We start from the raw sequence: 13,688 nt of genomic DNA on the forward strand, positions 1-13,688 counted from the left end.
CGACAGGAATTTGAACAGTGTCCTGAGTACAAAATGGGCGACTGGCGCTGCTTGTGTGCGAACACTTATAGAAAACAATTCAAGTTTAAAATTTTAAAAGATATGGCGCAGCACGGAGCATCTAGTGTGCTACCCCCTTTAGGTGATCTAAAGTGCTATGGTGATTGTCTGTAAATAATACTGTTGAATGCAGTTATTTGTACACTAGCACTGCCTTGATGGCTGTAATCTGCCAAGGCTCAGTGAAAGAAAAGACAAGCCTTACCTATAAATCCAATTTCTTTTTCAGTTGTGATCTTAAATAAACACTAGAGCTAGTAAAATAGCAAGACTTTTTATTCCTTGTCAAACAAATCAAGAATGTAGTGCAGATTATCAATTATGGAGGACTCACTTCCACAAGATTCCTTGTACAACACCATGTCAAGGCCTTAAAGCACCTATATGATTTGCAAATGAATATATTTTAACCTTTGCATCTTATATCTGTCTGTTTGTATGTATGTATTTATTTTTCAAGAGCAGGGGGTTGGTTGTAGTGCTGTAAATTAATTCCTAAAAGACTTTCTCAATTTCTCAGACAGGGTTTTATTATGCTGACTGATAGGCTTATGAAACATTATTTAATAATTGCTTCTCCTTTTAAATGCATATCACGAAAAAGTTATTAAACTCACTAGTCAACTCTCCAAACTTATCCCTATCAGCAATCATCTGTTCACATGAAGCGCTGTGTTAACTCAGACTGTATTAATGGTTTAAAAATACAGTATAATTAAATGTACAGTCAGCAAATTTTCCCTATGTACTATTTTTGTGTCCCACAAAGCTAGCAAAACTAATTCTGAAAAAATATATATAAAATGCTAATTGAAGTTGCCTTTGCTGGATTTCATCTGACAAGAGTTATTTGTTTACAGTAATGCATGAATTATGTTTTTTATGGAATAAATTTTTCATTTATAACATCTTTATTTCAGCAATATCTGTTTAATTTAGCAAAAAACTGCCAGTCTTTTTTGGGGTGATAACTCTTTCAGAGAATCAAATCAAATACAGTATACACAGGTCTGATATAGAGTTTAATGATGCCCATTAAATCTAACATTCCTAAAGAAATCTAATAAACTACTGCAACATTCCATTATATTTAAAAATGGCTTTACTTCAAGTAAAGTTAAAGAATACAATTTTTTTTCAGGGTAAGACCACATTTTTACTCAGGTCACAGTGTTGCACAGTGCTCCACCGTGTTCAATCAATCTTGGATCTAATGTTTTTTGCGGCACAATTGTGTTATTCAGTCTATGCCAAAACATATTGAACAGAGAAAGAAAATGCAGCAGGTTTTGAAACAAATACTCTAAATGACCAGTGTGTTAAAATGCCCTGAACTGACGAAGTCGTCTTAAAACGGGCAGTTAAAACAATCAATATTATCAATGATCTTTTTCACTGAGTCTGTTGAGCTGTTCTTTGCACCCGCCAAACATCGGCTACATTCTGGCAGGCAGCGGCACTGAATCTCTGCTCCTTTTGCTCCTGAATGACAGGAGACACAATTCCACTGCGTCACTGTCGCAGCCAAGCATCTGTAAGCCTATCGCCGCAGCATTATCAGGGGATGTCCCGAAGCTGCCACACCAAATACAATTTTTCCATACAAATGAGGGGAGCACCCTTGAGATAATCATTTAATTCCTGAGCAGGCCTGGGAGGGAGGGGCTCTCCTGTTGAGTCCAGACAAACACAGACACGCTGCATCAATCATTCCCAGCATGCCGCGGTGCACAGCTAAACATCCGCCACAAGCCTGCATGCAGAATCTACAGATATTTCTATACTTAGCTTTACTTGAATGGATTCTCACAATACATGTCTGTTTAATGAGTGAAGTGCTAAAAGCAAATATGCCCACATTATCATGGTGGTTTCATTCTGAATTGTTAGAGAAAGACAACATCATTGATAATGATAACACAGAGTCCCTGTGGCAAAAGATATATATATATATATATATATATATATATATATATATATATATATATATATATATATATATATATATATATATATATATATATATATATATATATATATATATATATATATATATATATCAAATGTGGAAAATCCATACTTCACTCCTTATCCAAGCATATTAAAGGTTCAGTAGGTGATTGTCTTCAGAAACCTTTTTTGTTGTGCTGGTTGAAAGCCTCTTCACATTTCAATAGTAATGATTAAAGTAAATGATCTAAATGTATTTATATGTATTTTTATATTCTGGGTCAGGCATAAGATGTTCGTCCAAATGTTCGTCCAATTAAAATTTGTCAGGTGGACAATTCCCATAATCTTGTTAAGTAGCCCAAACTGTCTATCAACAAATGCAGATTTGTACTTCTGTGCACCCCATTCATGCAGACAGATCCGCTGTTTGCACATGCAAGCTCATTCACCTGCACATGAGAGAGTGACCGATGAAAACAAATGCTGAATCAAAACTTTAAAATCCCGAATCAATATTGTTACTTTATAGTTACTAATATAGTTACTTTTGCACACTGGAGGAAGGAAGACACCATTTCTTTTAGACAGGTAATGTTCTGTTTTAAAACTATTTTAATCACACAAAGCTGATGTAGATAGTATTGTTGTTATGAATGGGCTATATGCACAGAAGTGTTGTTCAGCCACTGAAATTTTCAGATGAACGATTGATGTGTCTATTTTCAGTTTCATAAGGGACCTTTTATAGCATCGATAATGTAGATTTTTATTTAGTTTAACAACATAACATAAGTAAACATCGCTAATCCGCCTAGCCTGCTTTACTGAGGTTTTATATTCACATTGGCTCATTTTTGAACAATGACAACTTGTGACGCGCTCCCTATATTGTTTACCATGTTACTCTGAACATTCAGTCTGAAATAGCATGCAAGTATAAAGCTTAGTTATAAGTTTAATTCCTGCACCCTGCCGGCCAAGCACTAACCATACAGTAGTTGCTTTAGGACAAAAAGTGTGAGAGAGTGAGACCAGCGATCCTTGCATGCATGAAATACTGCACATTATGACAAGTTTAGCTTGCTACATAACTGAAAACGTGCTAGATATAATACAGGTTTTCATTCGGCATTGTAGTATTATAAAGTACTATAAAGTTTCCTAACTGGCGGATGACATGATTTACTGTCATCTTTAATGTGCACGTTCGTGATTTCAGGAGGCTTGGACGGCAGAGGAGGGACTGTTTCAAAGATATTATGCTAACGGATAGCGCTTAGGCAGATCACCTACTGCACCTTTAATGTTATGTTGATGTGGCTTTTTCTGAGCATATAGCATGGCTGTGTTAAGGAAAACTGTGTAAAACTTTTGAATGTTCTCTGCATTTCAATTGTTTAACTGAAGGTAAAGCAAAACACACTTATGAAAAAATAAACAGGAGAATGGCTGCTAAACAAATACAAGAGAAAGAAAATGACATCCAATAACTGATTATACTGTAACCATTGGTCATATGATATTTAGACATAGTCACACTTTTTTTAGCTTTTGGTTTTCAATGCATGTTTTGGCACTGTAAAATAAAACTTGTTTTCTGTTTTCCCTAGGAAAATAATAGGAAAATAATAGGAAAAACATTTCCTATTATTGCCTGCAGCAAGCTCTCTGCAACTCTCACATGGTCGTCCACTGAGACCAGCAGGGGGCGCTCGACCTGTGATCTGTGTGGGTACTAACGCCCCAGTATATTGATGGGGACTCTATACTGCTCAGTGAGCGCCGTCTTTCAGATGAGAGATTAAACCGAGGTCTCGACTCTCTGTGGTCGTTAAAAATCCCAGGATGTCCTTCAAAAGAGTAGGGGGTTAACCTCAGCACCCTGGCCAAATTTGCTCACTGGCCTCTGACCTAACCATAATTGACTTCATCATTCTGTCTCCTCTCGACCAATCAGCTTGCGTGTGGTGTGCGGTCTGGTGCAATATGGCTGCCGTCGCGTCATCCAGGTGGTGGATGAGGAAATTCCCCCCAATAAAAAATGTGTAAAGCGCTTTGAGGGTCCAGAAAATCACTATGTAAAGGAATTATTATTATAATATTTATTCTTATTGTTATCATTATTCTTATTATTCTTATTATTATTTTGCTAGTTTATTTCAAACTGATGGGCAAATATTCTGCTCAGCACACATACACTACCATTTAGTAAAGTTAAGAGTCAGTGTGTTTGTCTGTGTATTTTTTACAACTATAAATGAATTAATAAACATATACAAACACGTTTTATTCGTCAATGATTCTTTACTGCTATTATTATTTTTTTACTTTATCAAGGAATTATGAAAAAATGTATCAATTTCCACACAGCTATTAAGCAAAACATGTATTTTCAACACTAGTAACAATATTCTTTATTATTAATATTAGAGTAACAGTTAATTATTAGAATTATTATTAAAATAACATACAAGGAGCATGTAAAAAAAAAAAACATTGCCAATGGTAAAAATAATTGCCAATCCTTGTGTTTTTACCATTTTATTAATATTAAATAAAAACAGTTTTGGTAGGCAGAAGAGACATGAAAACAAAAACAAAAAAATCTTACAGACCTCAAACTGCATTTCAGGATATTATGAAAAGATGCAGGAGAACTCCAGGCACTGTGGCTTCAAAATGATTCTGCTGAAAAGATAGGGATCTACTGAAAACACAAACTTACTTCATGCAAACAATCTAACGTCCCCTGAAAGAGTTCACAACTGATGGATGTTTTCTCTTCCAAGTAATCAGAGGAGAATCACTGAGGGTGAAATTCAGCCCTTTCTAAGCAACACTTTCAGTTTTTCTAATCGGTGCTAATGTTACCCTGAAGCAAAGCAAATCCATGAGCTCCCCAAACAAGCCCCCTACAACAAGACTCATTCACAATAAGCAGTTTACAAGCCCTTAATATTGTTTTGCTTGAATCTCCTTTTAGCTGCAAGGAAAGAGCAAATTTATAGCGTGCCTTTGGTTTGCACTGTCAGCAACTTTAACATGCTAAGATTCTGATGAAACACAAGAATAATTAAACACATGCTGCAAAGCAAAACAAAGTGTCCCACAGTTACATTATAACCAATCATAGTAAATATACAAAACTGAAAATATTACACCCCAGTAATAAAAAACACCCCATTTACAGAAATAATTGATGTTGTCAGAACATCACTGTTTTCACAAGACAAACCACGTTTTTTTTAATTAGGGCCCTATGATTTTCATAAGGCATAAAAAACTCAGTCAAACTAATTATTGCTTTACTGTATAACAAAAACATTTCACAGTATTTGGTCAATTCCGGATGAATAAATTAAAGCCATGATGAACTTCATCTCCAGAGCTGCTCTGACAGTTATCACACCAGACTTTTTACCATTTAATTTGAGAAAATTATCATACCATGCACTAGGGCTAAACAATATATTGTTTGAGCATCGATATCGCATTGTATGTATTTGCAATAGTCACATCGCAGGATCAGATTTTTTTATTGAAGATTAAAAGATAAAAATATTATTAAATTTTATATTTTTAAATTATTTATACAATGATGACCATGTTATTCGACATTTGAGAGTTCTATTTCTGTATTTGAATACTGTTAGACTCCCCCAGAAAAACATAAAGCACTGTTTATTTATTTATTTATATATTTATTTATTGCTTGTGATTTATTATAATTCAAGAGTTCACACGTAGCTCACGATTTATACATAGCTTGTTTGGCGTGCTGTCCCGGGAGAGAGCCCTGAGCTCAAGGTATCCTTGAGCCCAGGGCTCCCTCCTTTCACAGGGCGAGGGGAGACTGAGCTCAGGTCGATCTGAAACTCCCCCGCTGCTGATGCCAAGGTGAACTTCCTGAGAGTAAGACATTAGAAAAAAGATTTAGGCTTATTTTATCTATAACATAGAGCACATTTGGATGGTGGGAGGAAACCGGGGAACCCGGGGGAAACCCACACAGAGAACATGCAAACTCCGTACAGGAACACCAGATGGCCCAGTGAAGACCCAACGTCATTGGTATTCTTGCTGTGAGGCAAACGTGCCAGTCACTGGGCCACCGTGCCGCCCATTCTGGATATAGGTGGAAGAAGGGGAGGAGGGGGGTTTCTTCCAGACGAAGATAGTTGTAGAGAGGAAATGAGGATATATATAGTAAGTTGGGATCCTTTGATTGGAGGATCATGATTAGCTAATGTGGACCAGCTGGGTCAATCATGAGCACATGCTCCTCTCGAAATTTGTTTAAAATTTAAACTTCACTTTATGCAGATGCACTGCATAGAAAAAGACCTGATCACCCCAGTCGATCTAATATAATTAATTCAATTAATTTTTCAAATAGAGCTAATCAAATAACCTGATGAAATTATATTCATATCAAAATATACAGTTGAAATCAGAATTATTAGCCCCCCTGAATTACTAGCCCGAATATTTTAACACATTTCAAAACATAACAGTTTTAATAACTCATTTCTAATAACTGATTTATTTTATCTTTGCCATGATGACAGTAAATAATGTTTGACTAGATATTTGTCAAGACACTTATAAATTAAATTATAAATATAAACGGCTTTAATTCTAGCCGAAATAAAACAAATAAGACTTTCTCCAGAAGGAAAAATATTATCAGACACACTGTGAAAATGTCCTTGCTCTGTTAAACATCATTTGGGAAATATTTAAAAAGAAAAAAGAAAATTCAAACTGTATATCGCAGCAAAACAAAATATCGCAATGTCAGATTTTTCCAATATTGTGCAGCTCTACTATGCACTTAAAAATGCATTAACAATAATAGTCCAGTTAAACTTTCAGAAATTAGAAATTTTGACAGATAATAGTAATAATAATAATAATAATAATAATAATAATAATAATTATTATTATTATTATTATTATTATTATTATTATTATTATTATTATTATTATTATTATTATTATTATTATTATTATTATCATTATTACTACTATTAGTCATTCATTTTACCTTTATTAATCAGGGGTTACACAGTGGATGCCCTTTCAGCCACAACTCAACACTGGGAAACACCCACACACTCTTGCATTAACACACATACACTATGGCCAATTTAGCTTATTTAATTGGCCTATGCCGCATGTCTTTGGACTGTGGGGGAAACCGGAGCACCCGGAGGAAACCCATGCCAGCACAGAGAGAACATGCAAACTCCACAAAGAAATGTCAACTGACCCAGCCAGGGCTGTGTGCCGTGACGCCCCATTATTATTATTATTATTATTATTATTATTATTATTATTATTATTATTATTATTATAGTGTGTGTTATACAATGGTGTACAATAGTAATATATTTAACATATTTCTTAAGTAATTATTTTTATATTATTTGTTTTTTTAATTAAATTTTTTTAAACACAATTATTCTTCCAAGTTTTACTTACAACTATGAAAAAATGGGGGGTGGGGGGGGGGGGATTGTAATACTGTGAAAATATTATATTACAGTATTAAAATATACTTGATAATATATATACTATATATAAAGATATACTTGCTTTAATATATACTTGGATATATATATTTTTTTTATTTTAACCACTAAACAAAAAATAAATTGAACATATTTTGAAATTATTCAAATTGAATTTTTGTGTGGAAAAACACATGATTTTACAGGGCCCCATTTAAGTTTACAATTAACTTCAGCATCTCCATAAGGTTTTGTTTACATGTAATATGAAAGAGTAATGTTGCTGAGAGACGTAAATAACGAACGATTTCTCTGCAGTCACCCACAAATGCTGCAGCCGCAAGCTGTGTAACAGAAACTGAGAAGACACCACGGTCTTTCAAAAACCTAAGAAGAGGAAATGAGAAATTTGTGAATGAAATTGAGCGGATGTGGACGTCTGAGCACTCAGAGGACTTTTGCTAATCCGCTTCAGCCATCATTGAGTGATCTTACTTTGTTTCTCCATAGAGCTGGAGAGCCCTTAATGTGAGGTCAATTTAATAATGTCTTTTGCTCTTGTTTTATGTAATCTACTTAAAGACTTCCTTAAAAATAAATCTCCCGTTAATAAGTCTTGCAGGATGTTCAAAGAATCAGTAAAGCATGTTGAAAATGTTACACTGCACATCATGCAAGCAAATTATAAAGCAATACTGATGGATAAAGAGTTGAAATATAATATTGTTCAACTGTATTCAGCATAAATTAGAACACTCCACTTTTTGGGGAAATAGGCTCAAGTCTTCTAGAACCGTGTTTCTTAACCACATTTCTGGAGGACCACCAGCTCTGCACATTTCCATGTCTCTTTAACCAAACACACTTGGTTCAGATCATTAGCTCATTAGCAGAGACTGAAAGACCTTTAATGGGTGTGACAGACAAAAGAGACATCCAAAACATACGTGGTTGAGAAACACTGTTCTAGAGTTAAACAGCTGATTTTTTTTACCCATTTTTGAATACATCCATCCAATCTCTGAGTCTGGCAGGAGAAATTTTAGCTTAGCAAGAGCACTTTTAGCTTAGCTTAGCATAAACTGAATTGGATTAGACCATTTGTATCTCGCTAAAAATGTTAAAATACAACACTGTTATCTAGTTAGCTAGCTGGGGACTATTTTCAGCTGCTGGTATCATTGTGCCTGCTGCAGCCATAGGACAGCAGCAAAGGTATGAAGGTATAATTCCTAGAGATATCAGCCTAGACAACAGCAGCTTTTCATTTTCCATCAGTCTTAGTACACGATATTACTACAGAAGCTTTAAAAAGGAAAGTTATCTAATCTCTTTTTTGATTTTTTTAAAGACAGATGCTAATGGTCTAATCTGATTTAATGGTTTATGCTAAGCTAAAAGTGTTCTGCCAGACCCGGAGATCAGCTGAATGAATTCAAAACAGGGGATTTCCAAAAAAGCAGAGTGTTCCTTTAAACCTGAACAGGTTGTTAAATTCACAGCCTCAAATTTATTACACAAACACTTCTAAAACGTGAAAAACGTATCATTTAAAGCAAAGTATCACAACAACTGGCGAATGTGCATTAATACACCACGCACAGCACTTTTGATCATTTTCAGCTCAATATGAGAGAAGCTCTAATCTAAAACAGCTCTTTTCAGTGCCTGAAGAATCTGCTAGTGTTGCCGCCAAGCTTTTGTTTGTACCCAGAAATTTAAACCATTCTGTAATTTCCAGATCTAAATTACATAGATGGTGCATTTATATACACCCAAATAATAAGATCAATACAGCCAAATGCTACTATTGATATGACAAAAAGCTATGACCACAAAGCTATAACTGATAGACAGGCTGTCCTCAACAACATATAATAAAAGGTGTGTAAACTAGTAAAGTGTTTATATGGTGCAGACTTGCTTAAATGAATCTGGAATAATCGGTCACTAAAGGTCAGGTAAACTATGCACACTTATCACACAATCTATATAACATCTACATGTACTGTAACATGCTCTTTGAGACCAACTAACAAACCATATAACTTATATTTCCACTTAATTAATAATTTTTCACAAAACCAGACACTAAAAGCACAAAATTTATGATGAAATAATCAGATTTGCTATGTTCATTGAGGTAAAAGCTCACATGTTACCTACAAATCATTAAATTTTATTTAATTAATATAATTAATATAAAAAGAATTATGAATAAATATTCATTTACTATAGATAACACAAAAATGCCCTGAATATATTTCTTCTGTAATGGATTTTAATTTCTGAATTAACCTAAAAAATTGTATATATTTTGTGAAGTTTATGGCTTATTTCAGTCTAGTGTAACTGCCTGGAAACATGGTAAAATGTTTTGTATAGGTCTAAAATTCAGAAAAATATATTGTATTTCTTTAGTTTTATTATTATTATTATTATTATTATTATTATTATTATTATTATTATTATTATTAATTATTATTATTATTATCATTTATTGTCAAAGACTTTAATTCGGAATCAGAGCCAAGGCTGTTTTTTAAGGCAATACAAAAAAAACACATATTTTGACCATTTTATGAAAGGAGTTTTCTTTTTGCAGGTAAAATGAGGAATCTGCTAAACAAATGATGTTCACAAATTCAAAATGTGAGATATTGCTAAAATATTTACCTTGAAAAAAGAGTGTTTTCAAGTAAAACCTTTTAAAAAATAATAATCACCATCAGGCCATTCAAGATGAATGGACCTTTTTATTTTGGTAAAACACATAAATTTAGCCAAAATCATGTTTTGTTTTGTTTTTTGTGATTCATAAAATACAATTTATTGCTGCATGTGACGTACCTCTTATCATCTGACTGGTTCTTGTGCTTATCCTGGATACTGCAGCCTATACAGTATTTTAAAAAGTGAGTCTGAATGCACCATCAGGAAGAATGACTTTTCACAGTGTCCTAATATTTAATAAACATCATTATTTGACAGCAAGTAAGATAAGCTGGCACTGAGGATTATATGTAATAATGATGTAAATAGTATTAATGTTCCAACCAGAAGAATTAATCTTGTTTTGCCTGTAGGTGTATTTTTGACTCTCATTGTGCAAGTAGCCGTTACCATTTTAAGAATTACTAAAGATTATGGTTTCAGCGAAAAGTCTTATTTAAATGTTTAGCTGAAGAAAATTTTTTTAAAAATACCAACATCTTGGGTGGCCTGAAGGTGAGCAGTTAAATTAACAGCAAGTTTTCTTTTTTGGGTAGAACATCTATTTAAGTGGACTAAATGTTTGGAAACAAGAGTTTTGACTTTTTTTTTTTTTTGACAAAAAAAGCTACGTTGAAACATTAGTATGGATTTTATGTGACTCTAAAAAGTTAAATCATAACTAACATCCCAGAGATCTTTACTTTTCCTTGACCCTTACATTATGTCCTAACTACACACAACATGAATCTGTGCCATGGGATCTTTTCCATGTTAAAATGAGTTTTTGTCCACCCATGTCAATAATGCTAAAGTTTCTATTTTAGAAACGGTTTTTATTTCTGCAACGTCACGGCTCAACAACAGCATAAACTACAATCACCTCAGGTGCTGATTATGCGCTTTGATCAGTGCTAAATGTTAAAAGTATGAGTTTGAATACCATTTCACGAGACATTTATTGACATACTGAAAATGCCATCCAATATTAAGGGACCTTTTTACTTCAGCAGCACATAAAAAAATAATAATGTTACACCAAATTGTGTTAACAATTCATGAAATAATTAGTGAAATCATAAAAAACAACACATGAAACACTTTAAACTAATGGCACCATATTTCACACATACCATCGCCATTCCTTTCTGATTCAATTCATCGTTTCGTATGCATTGTTGTGCAAATGCATTAAAAAACAAAGTATTATGCAAAATATCAAAATAACAAAAAATTCTTTTTGTTTACCATATATTGCCATGAACTATTTTCTCACTCAATTCATTGTTTCCTAGGCATGTTTATAGATATTCTTTAGCTAAAAAATTTAATAAGAATAGAAAATATTTTGTATAAGAAAGAATACAGTTTTATACAGTCTGTCAAATGTATTTACATTATTTAAGGCAAGTAACTTTAATTAAATTAGCTAAAAATGAAAAGAAATACCTTACTTTACTTTTCAGCGGATCAGTAATTTAATTACAGTAACTAGTTACTAAGTAACTAATCAGAGCCTGCACTGCATGCAAGAGTCAGGAGGGAGCTGTCAGTGCAATGTAAACAAGAGGGCGTGACACCTACAAACATCACAGTTAAAGCCAATGCGGAAAATTGGATTGGCACTTCGTGGAAGTTCGCGTGACACCCACGACCTCAGTCACTACTGCTGGCCAGTTCTCAATGTCTAGATCAGTCAGTTGCACATCTCTCACCTCAAATAACACCAATAACCTGACTAAAAACAATAACAGCACGTCTTGCTGCGTCACTTAAAACAGATATTCACTATTGCCCATGCTTTTTCTCCCAGACACTAAAATTAAATCATCCATGAAAGGAGGAGCTATAATAACAAGTGGAATGTGTGTGGAAAAACACGATAGGCCAAAAGCAGAGCTCATTTCGAGTGCTTTACAGCCGCAGCATCAACTGTTCATATACGCTGAATGCTGAAGTGAACCGAAGCTGCGTCACATCAGACACGCGCTCCGTCAAAATGAGCCAAAAACATTCGCATCACAGTCAGACAGCAGCCGCTTTTTGTTTGTTTGATTGTTTGTTTTGTTTGTTTGTTTGTTTTTACCTGGCACTGGTAGGGAGACCAAAGTGCTTCCCTGCTTCCCTGAGTAAGTGCTCGTCCTCTTTACAGACTCGGAGGGAGCGAGGATGGACGGGATAATCGGAGAAGCACGCCTACAGAGAGAGCAGACTCGAGTGGTCACTACTGGAGAGTGTTGTCACGAAATGAGGGTTTGTCTGGAGGAAAGGCTGCGGTAGTTCCTTACCCCGGGAACCGCCGCTCAGACACACCACACAGCGGCGTCTTCGGCAGGTTACCCTCTCTGTCAGCCCGCGTCTGCTGCTCCAGTCCGCGCCTGGCTCAGCTGCTCTGTCTCCCTCCTGCCCGCACCTCACAGCTCCAGAGGCGCTCCGCTCCGCTACTGCGTGCACCGAGGAAATCTCGCGAGAGCCGCGCTGTTTACAGGAGATGCGCCGCTTCTGGAGCTCCGATGGAGGGGAATTCTGCTGGAATTAAGAGGATTCCCGCGGTCGGGGAAACCTAGGAGCTGAGTGATCTATCAGGAAGAGAAATAATAGAAATTAATGCAATAAAAAAGTAATAGTAATTTTTATAGTGAAAAGACATTTTTGGTTATGGTCAAATATATATATATATATTTGACCATAACCAAAAATGTCTTTTCACTATAAAAATTACTTTTTTATTGCATATATATAGTGATTTGGGGGCCCTAAGCAACTCCAGTCAAGTCCTGAAATGCCCCCTTTCTACTTTTATTTAATTTTAATTTATTTTGCTGTTTTTAATATCAATCAATATTCTTTTCTCTCGTTTTATCTCAATGTAAGCTTTAAAATTTATGTAATTAGATGTCTTAAAATGAATTTACAACTAAAAATAATAATATATTTTATTTATTAATCTGACTGCTGGACTGCTCCATAATTGAGGGTGGTGGATATTTTTTTACATAATATTATTCTTACATAAACTTATGTTATAATAATAATATTATATGTTATTGTATATTAAATCATATTTAATTACATTAAAAATTATTTGTTTGACTCTCATTATACAAAATGTGATAGAAAAGGATGTTATATATAGTTTATGAGTATAATTTATACTTCTAGATATTTATTAGATTTTACTTACTTCTAGATATTTACTATTATACTACTAAATATTAGCGGCCGCTTACCTTGCTTACCTATCCGCCCCTATGTATATATAAATATATATATATATATATATATATATATATATATATATATATATATATATATATATATATATATATATATATATATAGGCAGTTGAAGACCCCTGTTTATTTTTTTACCCCAATTTCTGTTTAACGACACATTTTTCAACACATTTCTAAACATAATAGTTTTAATAAGTAATTTCTAGTGATTTTG

The 13,688-nt window shown here is 34.1% G+C and overlaps 1 protein-coding gene across 1 annotated transcript in view; it reads right to left on the bottom strand.

Moving 5' to 3' along the window:
* The window catches only part of akt3a (v-akt murine thymoma viral oncogene homolog 3a), a 199,854-nt gene extending 187,179 nt beyond the window's left edge, over positions 1 to 12,675 (bottom strand). The window contains exons 1-2 of the mRNA XM_056471330.1: positions 12,527 to 12,675; positions 12,325 to 12,434 (exon numbers count right to left, since the gene is read on the bottom strand). The gene's annotated coding sequence lies outside the window, so the exon portion shown is untranslated. The remainder of the gene's footprint in view (positions 1 to 12,324; positions 12,435 to 12,526) is intronic.
* Positions 12,676 to 13,688: the final 1,013 nt, after the last annotated feature.

Source organism: Danio aesculapii, chromosome 13, assembly GCF_903798145.1.
Source record: "Danio aesculapii chromosome 13, fDanAes4.1, whole genome shotgun sequence".
NCBI lineage: Eukaryota > Metazoa > Chordata > Actinopteri > Cypriniformes > Danionidae > Danio > Danio aesculapii.